This window comes from Labeo rohita, chromosome 4, assembly GCF_022985175.1.
Source record: "Labeo rohita strain BAU-BD-2019 chromosome 4, IGBB_LRoh.1.0, whole genome shotgun sequence".
NCBI classification, from domain to species: Eukaryota; Metazoa; Chordata; class Actinopteri; order Cypriniformes; family Cyprinidae; genus Labeo; species Labeo rohita.
This window is the reverse complement of record NC_066872.1, coordinates 21,070,350-21,091,204: the sequence shown is the minus strand read 5'-3', so window position 1 is coordinate 21,091,204 and position 20,855 is coordinate 21,070,350. Positions and strand designations below refer to the sequence as shown.

General features: G+C 38.2%; 1 pseudogene; it reads right to left on the bottom strand.

The window, feature by feature from the left end:
- Positions 1-6,190: 6,190 nt before the first annotated feature.
- On the bottom strand, positions 6,191-20,275 carry LOC127164263 (NACHT, LRR and PYD domains-containing protein 3-like; annotated as a pseudogene).
- Between the last annotated feature and the right edge of the window lie 580 nt (positions 20,276-20,855).

The following is a 20,855-nucleotide window of genomic DNA, read 5'->3' as shown; positions in this document are numbered from 1 at the left end:
AAAAAACACAGAATAAAACCCCTCCCCTTTCACACCACTCTTATCAGTCATATGCTGAAAGGCTAAAATGATCTGAGGTCAAACTGGGTAGTTGTCCTTTTTAAAAAACGCCTGTAACTTTTTTCAGTAGAAACAACCATTAGGTACCGTGCTGTATAAACAGCGTGACAATGGCATAAGTAGCCCCTAAATTCCATATGCCCCATGTTTGTTTGGCTTAATATATCATTCATATAAATGTTTGCTTATGTTTCCCATTTGATTAAAGATGACTTCGGTTACTTCATTGTTTTTAGTCTAAGGTGCACATTTGACAGAATAAAATTAAAAGATAAGCGTTTTCTTTATTTTATTAGTTTAGAATTTATCAACTATTTTCTTACCTTTGTCTCTGAGTTCATGTATGTTTGTGAGGGTGTCAAGTTCTTAATAAATCACTATTATAAAATAAAGCAAACATTGCTTTATTATTATTTATTTACTTGTGATTTATTTTATATGTAACCCACTAGAATATAATTCCATCCGCTGGAGACGCAGAAAAACGTTTAACAGTCTTCAATGTTGACAACATAGGGCATAAATCCACACAGGGACTAGGAGAAGCACACGAACATCACATGTAGACCCAACCAATGAGGAACACAAGGGGCACGTTCAAGCTCAAACTGGTGCACAACGTTTTGCTACAGTTTCCGGGTTGAACCACATGTTTCCTGGAAATGGTGTGCAACGGGTTGGAGATACGTTTTCTCTCGTTTGGTGGGTGTGTCAAAAATGTCAGCCCAATCAGCAGCAACATGTATATAAATCATGCGGTATTAAAGAGACACTGATTAATAAAACGTACAAATACTATACATATTTATATATTTTGCTATTGTATTGTGGAGGGACACTTTCATAAACTTCTATACTCCTCCGATTATATAATGGTAAATATTACAATATCAAAGCACAATAACTGTAACGGAGTGAACGAGGTGAGAAGCGGGCAAATCCAAATGCAAGCCTTTATTTATAAACAAAGACATGGTCATACACAGGCAAGAGTCAGAACAAAGGCAAACAGGTATACGAAAGCAAGACGCAAGAGTAATCTGTTAACCAGGCGAACGTAATCAGAGGGGCAAGGCAATCCAAACAGGCAGAGTAGAGTCCATACGAGGGGCGAACAGAGTCTGTGACGACAAGACTAAGGGTAAATCCATGACGGGCGAGAATCCAGGGCAGGCTGCTGACAGACAAGACAAGGTCAACTAGGCTAGGATAACAGGACTGGAAACAAGACTAAACTAGAAACAGGATACTTGGAAAGGGCTCCGTAATTGTGGCTAACACTAAGAGAGTGCTAAACATTCAACAATACTCAGTTAGGAATAGTGGGAAGGGCCTCGTATTTAAACTGTTCATGATTGGCTGCAGCTGTGAGTGTGGTGAGTGAGGTGAAGCATGGAAAAAGTAGTTCAGGGTGTAGTGCAATAGTCCGTGAGCATTAAAAAATAAAGCAAATACTAGTAATTTGACGAGTGCAAATGATAAATGGTGTTATAATTAATTTTCTCCTCCCATAAATTTTCCATCTTAAAGGGAAACTCCTATAAAATATATATTCAATAAGGTCAGGCATAACAATAACTGTCCACACCTTTTCAGGTGTCCAGATAGCGCCCCAGATCACCGTGAGGTCTGGGGTTCCTCTGGTTATGTTGCCACGTGACCCACATTGGCTGCTGGGGACAACGCAGGATGAGGATCTGCAAGAGGCTTATTACAGTGTTCCATCACCATTTCACACTTTGAAGGAATTCAGGTGCACTGGTTTACTTTTGTTTTGCATTTAGGAGAGTGTAGAGGTGTGAATACTTCACATTTTAAAATTTGTTTCTTTTAAATATTCTTGCTCTTTAACTAATTAAAATCTTTATATTTTGTAACATATCAAAGTGTTTTATTTGTTCACATGAATATAAGTTTTAAATTCCAAGTAACTTTCTAAAAGAGAAGCATTTCATTCAATGACTTTAGATGGGCCTTAATACAACATCTCTTAGGCAGTAGTTTATTGAACCTGGTGCTGCTGCTTACTAAGTTACGAAGAACGTAGTGCCACTACATATATATTCTTTTTGCAATAGGATGTGGTTTATAAAATGTATCTTGTGTTAGAAATACATTTCACCTTGTAACAAATGTAAATGCAAAATGGCAAAACATAAAAACCAGCCATTAGTGGCGAGATGGATAATAACTGCCCATTAGTGGCGAGATGCACTAAGAATGTAGCTCACCATTAAGGAAGAAGATAAAAAGGCAAAAAAAAAAGCATCCGTTTCTGTGGTGACTTGTGGATTCTGCACTCTTGTGTCTTGTGTATTCACCCTGAACAAACTGGGCTGGTACAGATAACACAACTTTTAACATATGAAAAAAGGCTAAGCATAATACATTTATCAACTTAAATAGTTACAGATGAGAAAAACAGCAGATGATCAGATGATCACACACTCAGACTTTTAGTTGTTCCAGTCACAACAAAGGCAACAAAGACAGTGACTGATATCTGGGCCAGAAGTGTATCTGACATCTAGGCTAGATGTGGCCCACTTTTATCTCTGCTAGATGCAAAATCATATATCTAATTAACCTACAATAATATATATATATATATATGTAATCTAAACTGGTTTATTAAAATATCAAAAATCATATAATCAAAATATCAAAAATCTATATAAAAATATAGATAGATAGATAGATAGATAGAAATATATTTAAAAAATAGATTAAAAACAGAATTCCAATACAGAATATACATCCAGATATTTTCCCTGAACTGATACATTGTGAAACTTGTCAGAGTGCCAGAAGTGGAGAATTCAAATTAGCAGTTTTATGTGATAGCTCATTCATGCAGGTTTGCACTGAAAAACATCAGGATGATCAGGCCCTTCGTAACGGAGCATGCTGTGCATCTTCTTATCCAGGCCCTTGTCATTTCTAGGCTGCACTCATGCAATGTTCTTCTGGTTGGATTTCCATCGTGTGTGATCAAACCCCTACAAATGATTCATAATGCAGCAGCTCGACTGCTTTTCAAAAGACCAAATAGGCCCAAATCAACACCTCTCTGCACTGGCTGTTAAGTCGCATTTTGGTTTTCAATAATTTAGTTTGTTCTTTCAAGATACTGAATATTTTCAAGTGAAAGCATGATTTAATAATGCATTCAAACAAATGTAAACTTACTGTGGTACTTCATCTGTATATCTGATGAAAATAACTGACGAAACGTATTGTCATTATTATTATTTTTTTTTAATCACAAACATTTGCACTGCAAAAAGCAGCAATTATACCTTTTAATGCTGACTGACAACCATGTTAGCTTGGCATGAGGAAAAAAGTTTGCGCACTAGTGTTCCAGTAAGCCACTTTAAAACTATACTTTCATTTTATTCCTGTTAGTTTCGTCTTTTAATATATGTTATGAAAAGAACTGTGGTATTTCAAACATACTGATATAGTTTAGACGCGGAGCAAAGGCGGAGCGGTGTTTCTGGTATCAGTGAGCGAGGAGTGGAGCGGAAAACGGTGAACCCGGAGCGGAGCTGGAGCGGAGCGGTTATAAAATGCACGGACCGCGGAGGGGAAATTGTTGTCGCTCCACTCCGCTCACATACTCTGGCCCTGGATAAACTGTAGGCTTCCCGGTTGCAAGACTTGAAAAGGAAAGGATGTGCATCTGCATTTCACCCATCTAAGTGCACATACACAGCAATGTGCATAGCAAGAAGTGAACAAACACAGCAACGCAGTTGGCAGCCAATGCGACCTTTGGGTTACATGTCCGACTCTCTAACCATTAGGCCACATCTAACTGCCCCACATGCTTTTATCAGGAGTCTACCTTCCTTATTTACCCAAGGTTTCTGCTTGATTACTACCAGTGGGCACTCCTCTCTATTCCATTGTCATCTATCATGAACAGCCTTTTTCAGAACACATTGCCCAGACTCATTAGGCCTGACTGCATTCAGTTATGCATCATTACCTTGTTAACTCTATATAAATGCTCACTACTGGCCTCAGGTGTCTGGAAGGGATGCAGACTCATAAGAATGAGTGGAAGTTGGAGGGTGCGGAGCCTGTGGCTGTATGCCCTTATGAATATTAACCATGGTTTTACTACAAAGAAAACTATAATTTTCTGCTCACGTCCATTGCCGTCATCCTAGTTTTCACATTCTTTCTGATTTGAGTGATCCATCTCCATCAAGCTAGCTAAACAGGCTATGTTTAACACGTGAATTTTTGCTATATACAGCTATATTATGGGTCGTTGTCATGAATTGTACAATGAAGCGGTAGTGGAGCATTCTTGGAGTGAGTAAAAACCACAACGCTCCTCACTCCATTAAAAATCACACCGCTCCACTCCGTGCTCCGCTCCCACTCCACTCCGCTCACATACTCTGTCCAGGGCCAATCTGAATAGGAATTAAAGCTGTTGAACACACTTACAAACAGTGGATTGAGGATAAATTCAACATCAATGATACTCTGCATATGTGGACAGGCATTCATGCCCTTACAGACTATAAACATTCCATCCTCAAACATTCCATATTACAGACTTTTCATTAAGACCCTAAAGAGTCATATCAACTTGTGGAAATGGGTATCTGATGACCCCTTTAAGGGGCCTTAACTACTATGTACTTACATGAAAAAAAGTACAATGTACTGTCCTACCTCAAATTACGTGGGACAGTCTATTTAGTATCTTCATGCATGGGAACTAGTATCTCAATAATTTGTCTTGCCAGGTTTTTTGGTAAAGATGGGGGAAGAACACAAACATATAATTCCAATGGGCTCTTATTAAATAATAAAATAAAACAAAAACAACAAAACTAGCCAGGGGGGAAAACACAGCAGCAGCAGAACAGGCTAGCTGGGCAGACACAAGGGGGCAAACATAGATGCACATTAGAAGATGAACTGGCACAGGACAGAAAACACTGGGAGAATATGGTGAACGTGATTTCACCAAGTACAACATGTTCCTGGATTCTTGGAATAGGTTAAGTCTATATGTTTGCACAGTAATGTTGATCCAGGATCAACAAAAATATTGATACAGTAACATCTTACTTGGCAAAATCACAGTGACCAGAGATTATATAGGGAAGCAAACAAGGAGAGTAACAAGAAAAGGAAAGGTTAGGGGAACCAATAAAGGGTTAACAAAGAAGGGTGGGGTCAAGACTAAAAGCGAGGGGAGCACAAGGCACTTAGAAACAAAACAAAGCCATGGGCTCACACAAAACATAACAAGAACACACAGCCAATGAGGAACTCATGTTCCACTTGTTCACACAGCACAACAGCACGTGGCCAATAAGAACACTCACAAGCCACATGCTACATCAAATATGATAACTCAAGAACGAACAAAGACACGTAAAGACGTGTAAACTCCCACATCACCTCCCTAAACAAACATGAAGATTCAAGTTTATTCCGGCTACTTTTTGTTTTTGGAAGAAGACGTGCTGAGAGGCATGTGACAGAATTTACCTTGATCCAGTGGAGGATATCATTCTGATGAGTAAGATTAGTTGCGTTAGTTGTTATTGTGTTATTGTGACACATATTACCAGTTAGACTTTTCCCAAACTATAATTCCTGACTACACGTATGAAATCAAGTGAAACATTTTGAAATATGTGTGCCGAGCATGCCAACCATTTTTCCTGTCCTTAAAATGGCAAAAGTGCCCTGGTGAAAAAAACAGCATATGCTGGTAGGCATGTGTTGATGCTGGGATGCTGGTTAGGTATGTTTTGATGCTGGTTTATGATGGTCCTTAGCTGGTTTATGCTGGTCCTTTGCTGGTTTATGCTGGTCCTTGACCAGCAACATGACCAGCTAAGGACCAGCATAAACCAGCAAAGGACCATGTGGAAGTATGTGGAAGTCTTTCTTGCCGAAAAACCTGGCATGTATGAATTCTCCTCGCCCTTCACATCTGTCACAGTAATTTTAATTTGCACTAACCTTTGCAGATTAGGTAAACCAAACATGTCACATATTTCAAAAGGACATTTTTGCTTTAATAATATTTATTATGAATATCGTAACCAAACCTTAACAACATAAGGGCAGATTATTTGAGTGGAGTTGCTTGTGCTTTGAAGTGATTCTTGAACAAAGATGTTTGTACACAGCAGATGCTTTCTGGATCAAGTGATCTTTAACAGACATCTTGCAGAAGTAAGTGTGCTATCTGGGAATAAGCTTTCCTTTGATTCCTCCATCCTCATTTTCTTTTTTTTTTGCATCATTTCCTTGCATCCTAAGTGGTGTGGAGCTAAGACACAAGAAAGGGAAGCAAGGAAAGGAAATGAGAATGTACAAATAATACAATGAGAAGTACCCCTAATGTCCTGTCAGAGGGCCAGAGTGCGTTCGGTAATGCAAACCCCAGAGTCTTCAGTGTGTCCACCTTCCACTCTGGCAAGAGGTTTTTTTTTTTCTCAGTCCAGTGTGTGTGTAATGTCTCTGTTGTTGCTCACAGGCTTTTCAGTCTCACACAGAAACACTGAGGAGTTCAAACCATAAACCCCAAATCCAGCATAGAGAGATTCAGTGAATGTGGAGCTAAATGTATATATGTGTGTGAGTGTCAGAGATGCTGTAGTAGGACAAAGTGCCGGCCGACATGTCCAAATACACTCCTACTCTTCTACAGGAGCGTGAAGGGACGCCTATGCCAGTGAATATATTATTGTGCCAGACAATAAATGCTTCACCAGAGCAAATAAGACACCAGGACTTTTCATTGCATCCAAACACAGTCAATCCCTCCTTTCCTGCTGATTCCTTTATATGTTATCGATATAACAGCATCTCCACTCCATTCAGTTTCCCAGTAACAGCGTCCGGGCAGACTTTCTCTACACAGAACCTGAGACCACTCAACAAATCTCTCTGAAAGATCAGGATATGGCTGGTACTCTGTCACATGTGTTACTTTTCTGTTATCCTCAGAAAGAGCAAGACGAGTATTTGCTGTGTTTGGATCCAGTGTGAGATCACAGAAATCTGAACGCAAAGAGAGAGAGATTTATAGCACAACAACAATCACTAAAAGTGTGTGGGGCTGTGTGTCTGTGGATAAACATACATTTGTGTAGTCCTGCTGTAATCCTCAACTCTCCTCCATGATCCAGGCTATAAAACAATCACATTCTATTAGTAAACAAACACAAAGAGGGAGTGCAGTGCAGTGCAGGACTGGGCAATAATCAGTATAATATGACACGCTGTAAATAATGTGCTGGAATAGATTAGCAAAGTGTTAAAACATGCCATCAGTGTGCAAAGTATCAACATAATAAAACTGCTAGAGTGCTAAAATAAGATTTTAAAATACAAATTTAATTAGGTTTTTATTTTCATATAAAAATGCTGGCTAAAAAGTTAGCATTTCCCACATACCACATTAAATAATGGCACTCAGGCACTCTGCTCAGGTTTGCTTTGCTAAAACCACAGCAAGCCATATCAATGCATTTACATTTATATTTTATCATTTAGTGGATGCTTTTATCCAAAGTGACTTACAAATGAGGACAACAGAAACAATCAAACTAACAAAAGAGCAATTATATGTAAGTGCTGTGAAAAGTCCCAGATATTCTAATGCTGTTTTTAATAATAATACTTTGTTTAAATAATAAATAAAAGAATGTAAAGTAGATAGAATAGAAATAGAATGGATAAAGCTAGTGTTAGGTTTTTTATATATATATAAAAAAGAAGTAGATAGAATAGAAAAAGAATAGAGAACGTGTCACGTTATCAGAGGGATGAGACCAGAGGCAGATATTAGGTGCAAACCGAACAGGAGTTTTATTGAGGTTGTAAGGTTGTAAGAATATAGTGCAAGGATGGTTTGAGCAATGCTTATCTGTATGTCCATTGGTGATTTAAGATGATGAATTAGTCCAAGTAGAAAACACAGCACAGAGTCCAGGTTGAAGCAAGGGAAATCCGTGGAGATGCGCGAGAAGAGGTCGGGAGCTAACATGAGGTTGTGAACGGTAGACCAGACAAGGATGTACTGACTGCCAGGGCCTTATGTAGGGCGGCGCTGAGTGGGAACAGGTGTATGCAGTCAGTACTCCGGTGAGAGAGAACGGGTGTGCTGTGACATAGACAGTGGGGGTGGCTGAGGTGAATGCCTGACAGAACGCTAGTGTTGGAGGGTATTTTTTTGTTGTTGATATTTTTGTTAGCCAAACAAAGTCAATAAAACAGAACTGATGCTAATCTGAGCAACAGTTTGTATTTATTCTTACCCACATTTTGTTTTCTTATCCAGCCCAAATGCTGCATGGAATTATGGCATGTTTACCCAATCTGATGGGCCACAGTTTATTTTTATTCTAACCCTGGACTGTAACCCCCACATTAACATTCATATGACATATATGCTCCATTGAAAAATAGCATTTTGGCAATGCATTCCTGTTTGCCATTACACTGGGAACCACAAGCTGAGTGTTACAAATAACACTGAAGCAGTGTTGCATTTAATTAGATGATTAAGTAATTAAGTGATGACTGAGCTTTAGTAATGAACACCGGCTATTAACAATCAGATTCACTGAAAGAGAGAGAAACAAGAAGAACAGAAAAAAGAGAAGAGATGAACAGAAACACAACTACAGCTGACTTCCAGCCACGCAGTCTGCAACCCCCAAAACAGTTTTGTTTATCATCAATTTAACACTTGAGATTTTGTAGTGTGCACAGCCACATTTCAGCATTTTAAAAGATTAAATTGTTTGTTTATGTCTTCATTTTATTATAACCATTTTTTGTAACTGTGTAACATGTGTTTTGTGTATATTTTGTTTCTTCTCGCTCTCCTGTCTTTTTGTGTTATTTCTTACTCTGCTTCTAGGTCTTTGTTTATTGGCTGACTGGACTATCAATCATCATTGTGACATCATGATGCTCTGCCAATCCGCTGATGTGGCGGCTGCATTTGAAGCCTCAAGTTCATTGTGTGTTTGTGCACCACACCAGCGTACGTTGTGCTCCAACGCCAGTGTTGCCAGGTTTGCGGTTTTCCAATGTTGACGTGGGTTGTTTTTGATGTCCGCGGGTTGAATCGACCCCAATAATGTCATATTTAGCCCCTGAAATGCGAATTTTATGAGGGGAACCCAGACAAAAAACGTGTATCTTATCCCCCAAGACGCAATTTTTAACACAAAACATGATTGGGCTAGTTTTGAGTAGAAATTGGGCGGGTTTTGTTGTGAAAACCTGGTCAGTTAGTCTCGTGTTCGACACCAGATGCCTAATGTATCTTTTTTTTTGGAGTCATGCTTTGTGTTGTGTAATTTGATCTATTTTTACATTCGTTTTTGGCTATTGACTTGAATTCTGTGTGAAAGATTACTCTGTCCGTGTTAGAGTTTCAGTCTTACTATATGTCAAGTTCAAAGTTAAAGGAGAAGTCCACTTCCAGAACAAAAATTTACAGATAATGTACTCACCCCCTTGTCATCTTTTTTTCTTCAGCTGTAAAGAAATTATGTTTTTTGAGTTAAACATTTCGGGATTTTTATCCATATAATACACTGGTATGGTGCCCTGATTTTGAACTTCCAAAATGCAGTTTAAATGCGGCTTCAAACTGATTCCAGCCGAGGAAGAAGGGTCTTATCTAGCGAAACGATCAGTTATTTTCATTAAAAAAAAATACAATTTAAATCTTTTTAATCTTAAACGCTCATCTTGTCTTGCTCTCCCTGAACTCTGTGTATTCTGCCTCAAGACAGTTAGGGTATGTCGAAAAACTCCAATCATATTTTCTCCCTGAGCTTCAAAAATCATTTTAAAATCATCCTACATCACTGCAGAAGTACCGACCCAGTCTTTGCAAAGTGAACATGCAAAGAAGATCAAACTCCCTCAACAAAAAAGGTAAAACAGCGATGTGAGATGATTCTGAAGTTGAGAGAAAACATGAGATGGGAATTTTTCGACATTCATGAACCAGAAAAAAACAGGTCAGTATATAAAGTATATAAATTGAATTATTTTTATGAAAATAACCGATCGTTTTGCTAGGTAAGACCCTTCTTCCTCGGACAGGATTGTTTGCAACTGCATTTGGGATTGTTTGAAGCTGCATTTAAACTGCATTTGGAAGTTCAAAATCGGGGCACCATACCAGTCCATTATATGAAGAAAAATCCTTTTTTTCCCTCAAAAAACATAATTTCTTCATGGCTGAAGAAAGAAAGACATGAACATCTTGGATGACAAGGGGTGAGTACATTATCTGTCAATTTTTGTTCTGGAAGTGGAGTTCTCCTTTAAGGATGCATCTGTGTGCTTCAAGCTACTTAACCAAAATGACTTTGTGATAATTCGAATACCTAGTCAACTGTTATGATATTGTTTGTTTTTGTTTCTTGATTAGATTAGTTTGTATTTTGTTAGATTTGGTTTATGAGTGTTACGCCACCCTTGTACTTTTGCGTTTTAGTTCAAGACAGTTTAGTTAGGGTGTCGTACACGCTGAAGATTTCGTTTTTTATTTTCATATTTTTTTTCTGTTAGTCAGTTTAGAAGTTAGTTGTAAGGACTGTCTTGTTTTGTTTATTTCTATGATCTGGGTGACACTCCTACTTTTTTGTGCTTGATTTCATATTCCTTTTCACTTAATTTGTACACTTTCACGCAGGGTCAGTAAAGAAACAGACTACTTTCTGTTGTCATCTTTGATCGTTCCACACCCAGTAACTGTTGTCTCATTCAAATGTTAAGGCTTCATCCCTTTTTAACATCAAGCACGTAACAGTAACCAACAGTAAATTGATGTATCCAATTATATATTATTAATTTTCATTACTTTATTAATTTTATTATTATTAGCCTGTCAGATTGAAAAGTATGTCAAATAAATGTTAAAAAATTATATATACATAGAGAGAGAAAGAGAGACATGCCTGTAGGTAGGTAGGTAGATAGATAGATAGATAGATAGATAGATAGATAGATAGATAGATAGATAGATAGATAGATATGAAATTGTTTGTTTAAATAATAGAACATAACAACACTTTGACCATTTGTGCAGTCTGGATGATTAAGTGTATCAATGATTAAGTGGGTGATTGTAGCTCAGATCCAGCTCTCTCAAGTGTGAGGGGTTTGAGCTCAGAGCTGAAGACACATAACCACAACCTTCTTCTGTCACCATACAGCCAGACAACCTACAGACACACACAATCCTCGGGACAGTAATTTGGCATTCAGAGTAGTTATTATCACAAAAGGCCAGTTGTTTAAAAGTAATCTGATAAGATTTCACCTATCAGATTGGATCAAATCTTGAAAATAGGTTGTTTAAAAGAAAAAGAGGACTCTGAAATCAGATTAGATCATTAAATCCAATCTTGTTTGGATTAGGATTGGGATGATTGTGATCCCAATCTTAAAAAACATGTGAAAAAACTGTGAAAAAACATTATTATACTGATCCCAGCAGAAGGGTCTATTTAAAGAACAAAAATGCAATAATATTTTACAACTGGTCCACAAATATAACATTTGTAACATGTAATATATCCCTAAATTCCCAAACAGCTATCAATATAATACATCAAACAAAAATATGGTTGCACTTTATGTTACAGTATGTGTACTTACAGTGTACTTACAAAAGAAGGTACAGGTAAAATAAGGTTACTACATGGGGTAGGTTCAGGGTTAGTACCTAGTTATTACCTAGTTATTGTAATTACTACAATAAGTACATAGTATGTACAGAAGGAACAGGACTATAAAATGAAGTTCTACCAAAAATATTTAATTTTATTTCTTGTTTACTAATTTGTAAACTACATTGACACAGTCATCAGAGATGATGCGAAAATCACTGACTTTATTATTATTATTATTATTATTATTATTATTGCTTTTAATAAATTATTCAGAAGAAGGGTGGATTTCAGAAACAGAAATGTAATAAAACTTTAAAACTGCACCAATTCAACATTTGTAACATGTAAGAAACATCTGTGTACATGTGGTTGTGGATTGATTTCTCAAAGTTTGTACACTTGTACACTTAAAACGTTTGCCCACAGTTAGTGGTATAAAGTATTTGAGGTAAATGTAATCAGTTGCTGTGCTTAAGTATCTTTTTGGCTGTTTTACACTTTGACTGAAGATCAAATATATTAATTTTATTCCTTACTTGACCTTATTTTTGAAGAAGTATGTTTATATTTATAATGCAATTATGTGTTTATATTTGTAATGCAATTACTCATTATGCATGGCACCTAACGTTTTCTGCAGCAGGTTTTTTCTGCCACAAAAAAAGTCATATTGTTTACACTGCACTGAAGGGACTATATTTTTTGTGTTTTGCCCTTACCCACCCGTACTTGTCAACAAGGCTACTTTACACGAATGTGAGTGCTTTAGCAGGTAGTTGCTGAATCGTAGATATATAACATAGGATTCAGTTATATAAATAATAGGCAGACGAAAAGAGGTGATTTACAAATGGTAATGTTGGACCCTGGTTGAGATGCTAAGGGTGTCCCGTACACATCCACTAGATGGTGCTGTTAACTTGTGCACTGCTGTGCAAAGCTATCCAAACATGAAATAAATGTATTTGAAAATGCAACATTTTGTATTCACAACATTTACATCATCTCCCCCACCTTAAACAAATTAGATGCAGATGTATGCAATCCTATGGTCCACTATATAAATACAAAGAAAAAAAACATGCATGTTGTTTTTGTCTTGTGTTTTAGTATACCATGAAGAGCAGATGCCACATCTGAATACAAAATATAACAGCCATTTACTGTGATACCATTTTGTTAATAATTTTATGGAAAACTGTTTACCTCAGTATCTGCAGCTGACAGTTTGGACTCTTTAGTCCTTCAGAAAGAAGCTTCACTCCAAAATCCTGCAGGTCATTGTTACTCAGGTCCAACTCTATCAGGATGGAATTTGGGGATTGTAAAGCTGATGACAAACTCTCACATGATTGAGCAGTGAGATTGCAGCCATGTAGCCTGTGTAGAAAACAGATCAAACTGCAATTCAGTAGGCCTCATTTACGAAACAAATGTATGACAGAAAAGATCCATCAGATGTGTTCTATCGTTACTTGTAGAAGGCCTAACTTTAGTTTCAATAATTAAACTCTTCATAAAACATTAAGCCAGTTTGCTTGATTTATGATACAATTAAGAATAATATGCAATACAATACAATAATGCAAGTGAGAATAAAATGGCTAAAATTTGTGAGCAACTTGGAGATATGTTGGCATGTCATCACATATAATGATATATTTGTTTATTTATGTCTTGGCCAACACATCACCCATGTAAAATTTATAACCAAATAAAAAGACTAACAGTGTAGTGTTGTGAGAAGAGTGAAGGACCCAGAGGCGAAGGCCGGGAAAAGCAAACAGAAGTCTTTATTCGTTCTTGGCAACGATAGTAATAATATTAACACAGGCTGTCTGCCGTCTACTTCCACTTCTGTAGCGCAGAACAGGGAAAATACAGGAACGAAAAGTCACAGTCTCAGCTGGAGCGCGCAGACTCCGGCAGCGCAGCAAGGGGGGATTCCTCAGCAGGTACGAGTAAGCCAGCGGTGGGCGTCCCGGGAATGATGAGGCGCCGAAGGCGCAAAACGGGATGACTGGGCAGACAAAGAAGACTCTAGACAGTTACTTGCAATACGACAGGACCGGACAATAAACACGACAGGACTAGACTTCACTTGACACGACTGAACTTGTCTTGCAACAGGTAGAGGGTCTCAGAGAGACGGCGTTCAGACATATAGAGTAATAATCTGGCAGTAAAGCCCAGAAACAAACAGGTAGAAATAGAGAGGGTAATCAGGGCATAGTGGGGATCAGGTGCCGTAGCAATCAGCGCGAACCCAGATTGCGATAGCCGACAGCTGGGGGAGAGAGAGGGAGGGAGAGATGACATAGAAAGAAGAGGCTAGATGACGAGAGTCAAACCCGGCTCGTAACAGTGTAGTATATAAAGTATTGCAAAGAATACTCTTACAGTGCTCTTCGGGTGTTTTTGATTACTGGCAGCAGTCTCATCATTGCTTCATCAGATCTTCTGTATTTCTGTAGTTCAAACATCTCTTGGGTCTCTTCTGACATCAAGAGCACAAATACCAGACCAGACCACTGAACAGAGGAGAGATTCTGTGCTGAAAGTTTTCCTGAGCTTAGATTCTTCTGGATTTCCTCCACAAAGTTATCTTTCAGTTCACTTAAACAGTAGAAGAGATTGATGGTCCTCTCTACAGATTTCTCCTTCTCTACTGCCTTTTTGATATAGTCAGCAGTGTCTTTAATGTTCTCTGTTTTGAGTTCTAGTCCTGGCAGTAATTCCTTTAGGTCACTCTGATTGGACTCAAGTGAGAGACCCAGGAGGAACTGGAGGAAAAGGTCCAGATGTCCAAAATCAGATTTCCTTTCTCCAGCTGTTGAAAGGCCAGTTTTCCAAGGTTCAGAATAATATCATCGAAAGACCTGGCGTTGGCTTTATGTTTAGGATCATCTATGTATTTTGTTTTCATCTGCTGCATCTGTGAAAGTAAGAAGTTTGTGTACATCCCTGTGAGAGTTGTAGGTGTTTTGTCATTGCTTTCTTGAGCCAGCAGAGGCTGAAGAACAGTGAGAGAGATCCAGCAGAAGATGGGGATGTGGCACATGATGTATAGGCTCCTGGATTTCTTAATGTGACGGATAATCTTTTCAGCAACCTCAATAGTACTGTTATTTTTGAAGAACTGCTCTTTTTGTTCATCGTTGAATCCTCGCACCTCTGTCACTTTATCAATGTAGTTTCGGGGTATCAGACTGGCTGCTGCTGGTCTGGATGTGATCCAAATGAGAGCAGATGGAACCACATATCTCTTGATCAGGCTTGTTACTATCTTACTTACTGTTGTTTTTTCCTGAACATCTGTAAATCTGTCATCTTCTATTCTCAAAACTCAAAGAGAAGTGACATTCATCCAGCCCATCAAAGATGAACATGACTTTACCATCACCTTCAGGAAGAGAGGGCAGTTCTTCAGGACTAATGAAGAAGTATTCATGAAGAAGTTCCATGAGACTGAATTCTTTTGAGATCAGATTTAGCTGACGGAAAGGAAGAGGAAAAATGAAGGCTATATCCTGATTTTCTTTTCCTTCAGCCCAGTCAAGGATGAATTTACTGACGGAGACTGTTTTTCCTACCCCTGCGATCCCCATTGTCAGCACCTTTCTGTTTCGTCTACCCTTATGGACTTTGAAAATATTCTTGCACTGGATCGGTGCGTCCTTGGCATCAAATTGTTTAAGATTCAGTTCAATTTGTCTCACCTCGTGGTTGTTCACTCTTCCTCCAGTCTCATTCTCCACCATGTATATATCGGTGTAAATATCATTTAGGTATTTCTGATGACCTGTCTCTGAATTACCAACCAATATCCGTTCACAGTCCTCTTTTAATTTTTTCTTCAGTCTAAGACTGGCCTCTGTGTAATCATGACTGTCATCTGCAGCTGAGCCTTTAAGAAAAAGGAAAATGGCAAAGAGTGTTTTTACAGTTTAGTCTATTCTTTGCTATGAGTAATACTACTGCAAAAAATATGAGTGGTTTAAACCAATTAAAGGAAAAGTTCACTTCCAGAACAAAAATTTACAGATAATTTATTACCCCCTCGTCATCCATTATGTTCATGTCTTTCTTTCTTCTTTTGAGAAGAAATTATGTTTTTTGAGGAAAGCATTTCAGGAATGTAGTAGACCATATAGTAGACTTCAACGGTGCCCTTGAGTTTAAACTTCCAAAATGCAGCTTCAAAGGGTTCTATACATTCGCTGGGATCGTTTAGAGCCCATTAAAATGCATTTAAACTGCATTTTAGAAGTTTAAACTCGTGGGCACCATAGAAATCTATTATTTGGAGTGAAAAGCTGAAATGTTTTCCTCAGAAAACATAATTTCTTCATGACTGAAGAAAGAAAGACATGAACATCTTGGATGACAAGGGGGTGAGTACATTACCTGTAAACTGTTCTGGAAGTGAACTTTAACTCCTTTAACATCAGTCATTTAAACGTGATTAAAAGCAGACAGCTTAGCTATCTAAGCTAAACCTCTGTTGATTCTCAATAAGTTTTGAAAACATTAAAGAAATAATGTCAAACTGGTTAATAATAAGTAAATATGGTAATGGTGTTTTTGGAGTTGTTGGAGATCTTGATCATATGTATTGTGTTCTTTTATTTGCAGCTGATATACATCTAAGACTATGTAGCTGGAAGTCAGTTGTAGATCTTATGTTTCTGCTCATCTTGTCTCTTTTTTCTGTTCTTTTTGTTCCTTATTCTTTCAGTGATTCTGCTTGTTAACAGTTGGTATTTACCACTAATGCTCAATCATCAGCTCTCCAGGAGAAGCTCTTCAATTATGCATAAGTTTTTACAAACAGTAGTTTAAAGAAAGTTTTGAGTAAAATTGCAGTATTAATCTTATAAATCGTCTCACGTAGCTTGATGCTTATTGTAGCTCTAATGCACGTTCTGCACAGGTGCAATAATATTTCATGATGTATTTTGTCAAAATAATTTACATAAGTTCCTAAGAAAGTGCTTCGTTTTGTGTTTGTTTTCTAGAAATAAAATAGGTGGGTAAATGTATATTGAAGTCAAAGCGATGTGGATTGGTAAACCACGTAATGCCAGAATAAATGCTAATGACAGCTGAGTAAAACAAAAGATTAATGAAGATTCAGTTTCATACCTGGCAAAGGTGTGAAAGGATTGTCGATTGACAACAATAGTGAATAAGTGCAGTTTACTTAAACAAACAGAAGACATAGAGTGCAGGGGAACTTACTGTCATGGCTGGGCTGCAAAGATGAGTGGAATGGATCTAATTGCAGCAGTTTAAATTTATGAACAAGAGAAGAAGTGGATACATTCTGAGCAGTGTTAATTTAACATTGGACATTTTGCTATATATATATATATATATATATAAAACTACTGTAGCACTAGCCTAAAGGTATCAAAATTATCAAATAGATAATCAAATAGATTTTTGCAGCTTGTTGCACTTCACCGTTTTAAAATCAGTAAAAGAGATGATAATACAAAGTCTCTACAGTTTGACAAATGGACAGTGCCACCTTATACTCAACGTTGGCAGCACAAAACGTTCTGATTAAAGCTTTCAGACTTTTGTAAAGCATTTAACCATTTGTAAAATTATTTACAGTAAATCATTTATATAAGTAATTTATATAAGATGTGCCACTTTTGTGCTTGGCCCTTCAATTGCTGTTATATTTTCTTGTTTCCATGTACAGTAATTTATTTATTATTTTTTTTACCCCAAATCTGTTTTGAATTAGCTCCAACATGGACAGATGTCTTCATATTGCCCTCAGCCTGAGCTGTGACAAACAGAGAGAGAGAAAAATGATCACTCACCAGAAAACATAAATCACACAAACACATCAGAGCAAAGAGGAAGGTTTATGTCAAGCCATCACTATTGTAGCGAATCACTCACATTAAAATCACAGTAAATAAATTGTTACCTTGCTTGTGTTTGTTCTCCAGCTGTTCAGCCAGAAGATTCTGGTTCATCTTCCTCAGGATCTCCACTGATATCTTCACAGCTTCTTCTGGTCCAAATCGTGCCACCATCTTATCCACTGTGTCGAAGATATCTGCATTTTCCATTTCAGAATTTGATATATGCTCATCATTCTTTAAGTTCCACTGAAACTTCTTCAGATCACCTTCTACCAGATCCATCAGTGAGTTCATGAGCAACTCTTTAACAGACGCCATCACCCTTCAACTTCTCACGTCTGCAGGACAAGAAAAAAAAGTTCTGAAGTAGTTTCTCTACTTACCAGGGAGAAGATTCCTTCTCGGGTTTGCTCCAGACTAGCACCCCACTTATAATTTAATAATCAACACAGAGAACCAGTAGGATACTAGCATTCTATTAAGGTAACCACAATTCCTTTAAAGTCTAAGACTTTTAGTTTGTTTTTTTGTCAGTATTTATTTTCCTTTCTCTTAGATTGACTAAATACTAGACCCAAAGATGAGAAGAAGAAAAAGGATTGCTGCCATTAACGTGGCACCCCTCCAGTCCCTCGACATCTCCAGTTATCTCACTCAAGCTTGTGGATCTGCCTCGGGTCCTCCAGTCGCCAGTCACATCCAGGCTCCCTAGAGGCTCCCATAGCTTCTGGGCCATTTACTCCACCTCGGCCAGTCGAACCACCAGCTCTGTCTTGTCTCTTCCCTCCCTCAGCTGCACCCGGAATCATCGTCCTTCTGCCTCTTCTGGGTTCCCCCGTCCCAACGGCTCCACCCTGGTCAATCGTCACTCCATCTTTGCCACAGACTTCTGGGCATCAGCTACGTTTAATCCCTCAACCCCTATGACTTCACTTCGCTCCTCATTCCCTCAGGCTCCCCCTCTGTCCTCTGTCTCCATGTCATCACTGCAGTCCTCAGGCTCCCAAGCACCACCTCTAACTCTCGTCGCGGTGGCTCTGCCGTGGTCTCCTAAACCATTGGAATCGTTCTGCCACTTCAGCTCTCCATCTACATCCTGGTCCTCTCTGCCAACGGCACCATCTCTGTCTGTCAACATCATGGTCCCTTCCCCCTAATACTGGCTGGGCTCTGGATCCCTGTCTGGCTACTTCTCCACTACTAACCACTTGATCATGGATCCTGCCACCTTCGTTTCCTCCCTGGATGCTGCCACCATCAGCTCCTCCCTGGTTTCTACCACCATCTGCTCCACCCTAGTTCCTCCCTTCTGCCAGTTTCCTACCTCTCCCCTGCCCTGCATCTACCTCCTGTACCACCTAAGTACTCTACGGCGCGAGGTTGCGCCTTCCCAGAGGAGGGCGCTCTGTCACAGGTATGTTTAGTTCAGTTTCTTTTGGTTGCAGCTTTTAAGACTTTTAGTTTGTTCTTTGTCAGTATCCTTTTTCCTTTGTCTTAGTTTCCTCTCACTAATCTGTTTCCATGAACATTAATTCAATTATTACAGCTGCTCGTTATTAGTCCTTCATCACCATGTATTTAAGTTCCTGCTTGTGCACTATTCAGTTGTCTAGTATTGATTGTACAAGCCACACAGTTTTACTGGCCTTTTGGATCTATTTGTGAGACGTTAATAAAGACTTTTGTTATTTGAACTCTTCATCGTCTTCATCTGATTAAAAGCGTGACACTTACGTCTTTTTGCTAACCTAGTAAATGCATATTGGTTTAAGTATTTTTAGATAATCTGACTAGAAATAAGACATAATATTAAAATAAACCGTTAACATGCTTTTAATAATGTGTCATATTACAATAAGAAAACAAATGTCCATAAATAAGGTGGGTGTGACTTAAGTCTTGAGTCTTGACATAAAAAGACATTACAAACTTCCCCTTAACTGCATGAAATATATGAGATCAGACAGAGAAACAACACAGCCAAAAAATAATATAAACAGTTACAAATAATGTGGAAAACATTTTTGTGTATGTTTTGTGGAAAATCAAGTTTTGCCTCATCTGCTGGTAAGCCAGGTAAAATTACATGTCCTCATGTAGCATGATCCCTATTTGATACATGAGTGCTTTTATTTCTTATGTGTCCTATTTCCTTTACTTGTATCTCAGCTCCATCCTCTTAGAATGTGAGACAAGGATGAAAAAAAAAAAATTCTTAATCACCCAAGCGTCACTTGCACTTTAATTTGGTGAGGTATGGTGATGTAACATAAAGTAAGATGCTTTGAAATAGTTGTTGCATTGTGCTTGAATAATTGTTTAAATAATTTAGATATTGAGAAGCCCCCCCCCCCAACAACAGGAACTTGTAAGCTTACAAAAACCTTTCTTCTCCCAGCAACAACTCAAACTTAAAAGCTACTGAAAAGATACTTTCAGAGCACTTTAAAATCACTAACAAAGTGGAGAGTAAGTTTGAAATAAAAAAATAGAGACTCACTCTTTCGCTGCACTCTCACCTCCACCCACTCAGTCCCAACATCCGCTCAGAGAGAGAGACAGAAACAGAGAGATATTTACTAATATGAATAATGATCATGGGTGGCACAGTGGCTCTGAGGGTAGTCTTGTTGCCAGGAGACATTTCTGTGTGGAGAACGTAAAAATTACAACCTATGAACTAAAAACTAAAGTGACACATTTCATAGAGAGAGAGAGAGAGAGAGAGAGAGAGAGAAAGAGAGAGAGAGACAGAAAACAAAACAAAACAATGGTGTATATGGCTTTGAGTATGTGTTGACACAAAATCAACATTGCACATAAGCAAAAAAAAAAAAAAAAAACACCATGGTGGCAGCATCATGCACTGGGGCTGCTTTTCTTCAGTTAGAACTGAGGCTTAAGTGAAGGTTGAGGGAATCATGTGGGTACTGTCACACCCCTGTGGACTGTTCTGTTGGTTGTGCCCTCTTGTGTCCTTATTTGGTCTTTCCTGTTCCGTTTCTTGTTATTACGTCATTGGTTAATTGCTCTCACTTGTACTTGTCTCATCAGCACCCCTATATAAGTTTGGTTCTGTGCCTTGGTTATTGTCCGTTCTTAATGTCAATTAATGTTAGTTTTCATTGTGTTGGCGTGTGTTTTCCCTGCTGTTTCTGCTTGTTCCTGTTCTCTGTTTGGATTATATATATTAAAGCACGTTTGTGTTATTTCC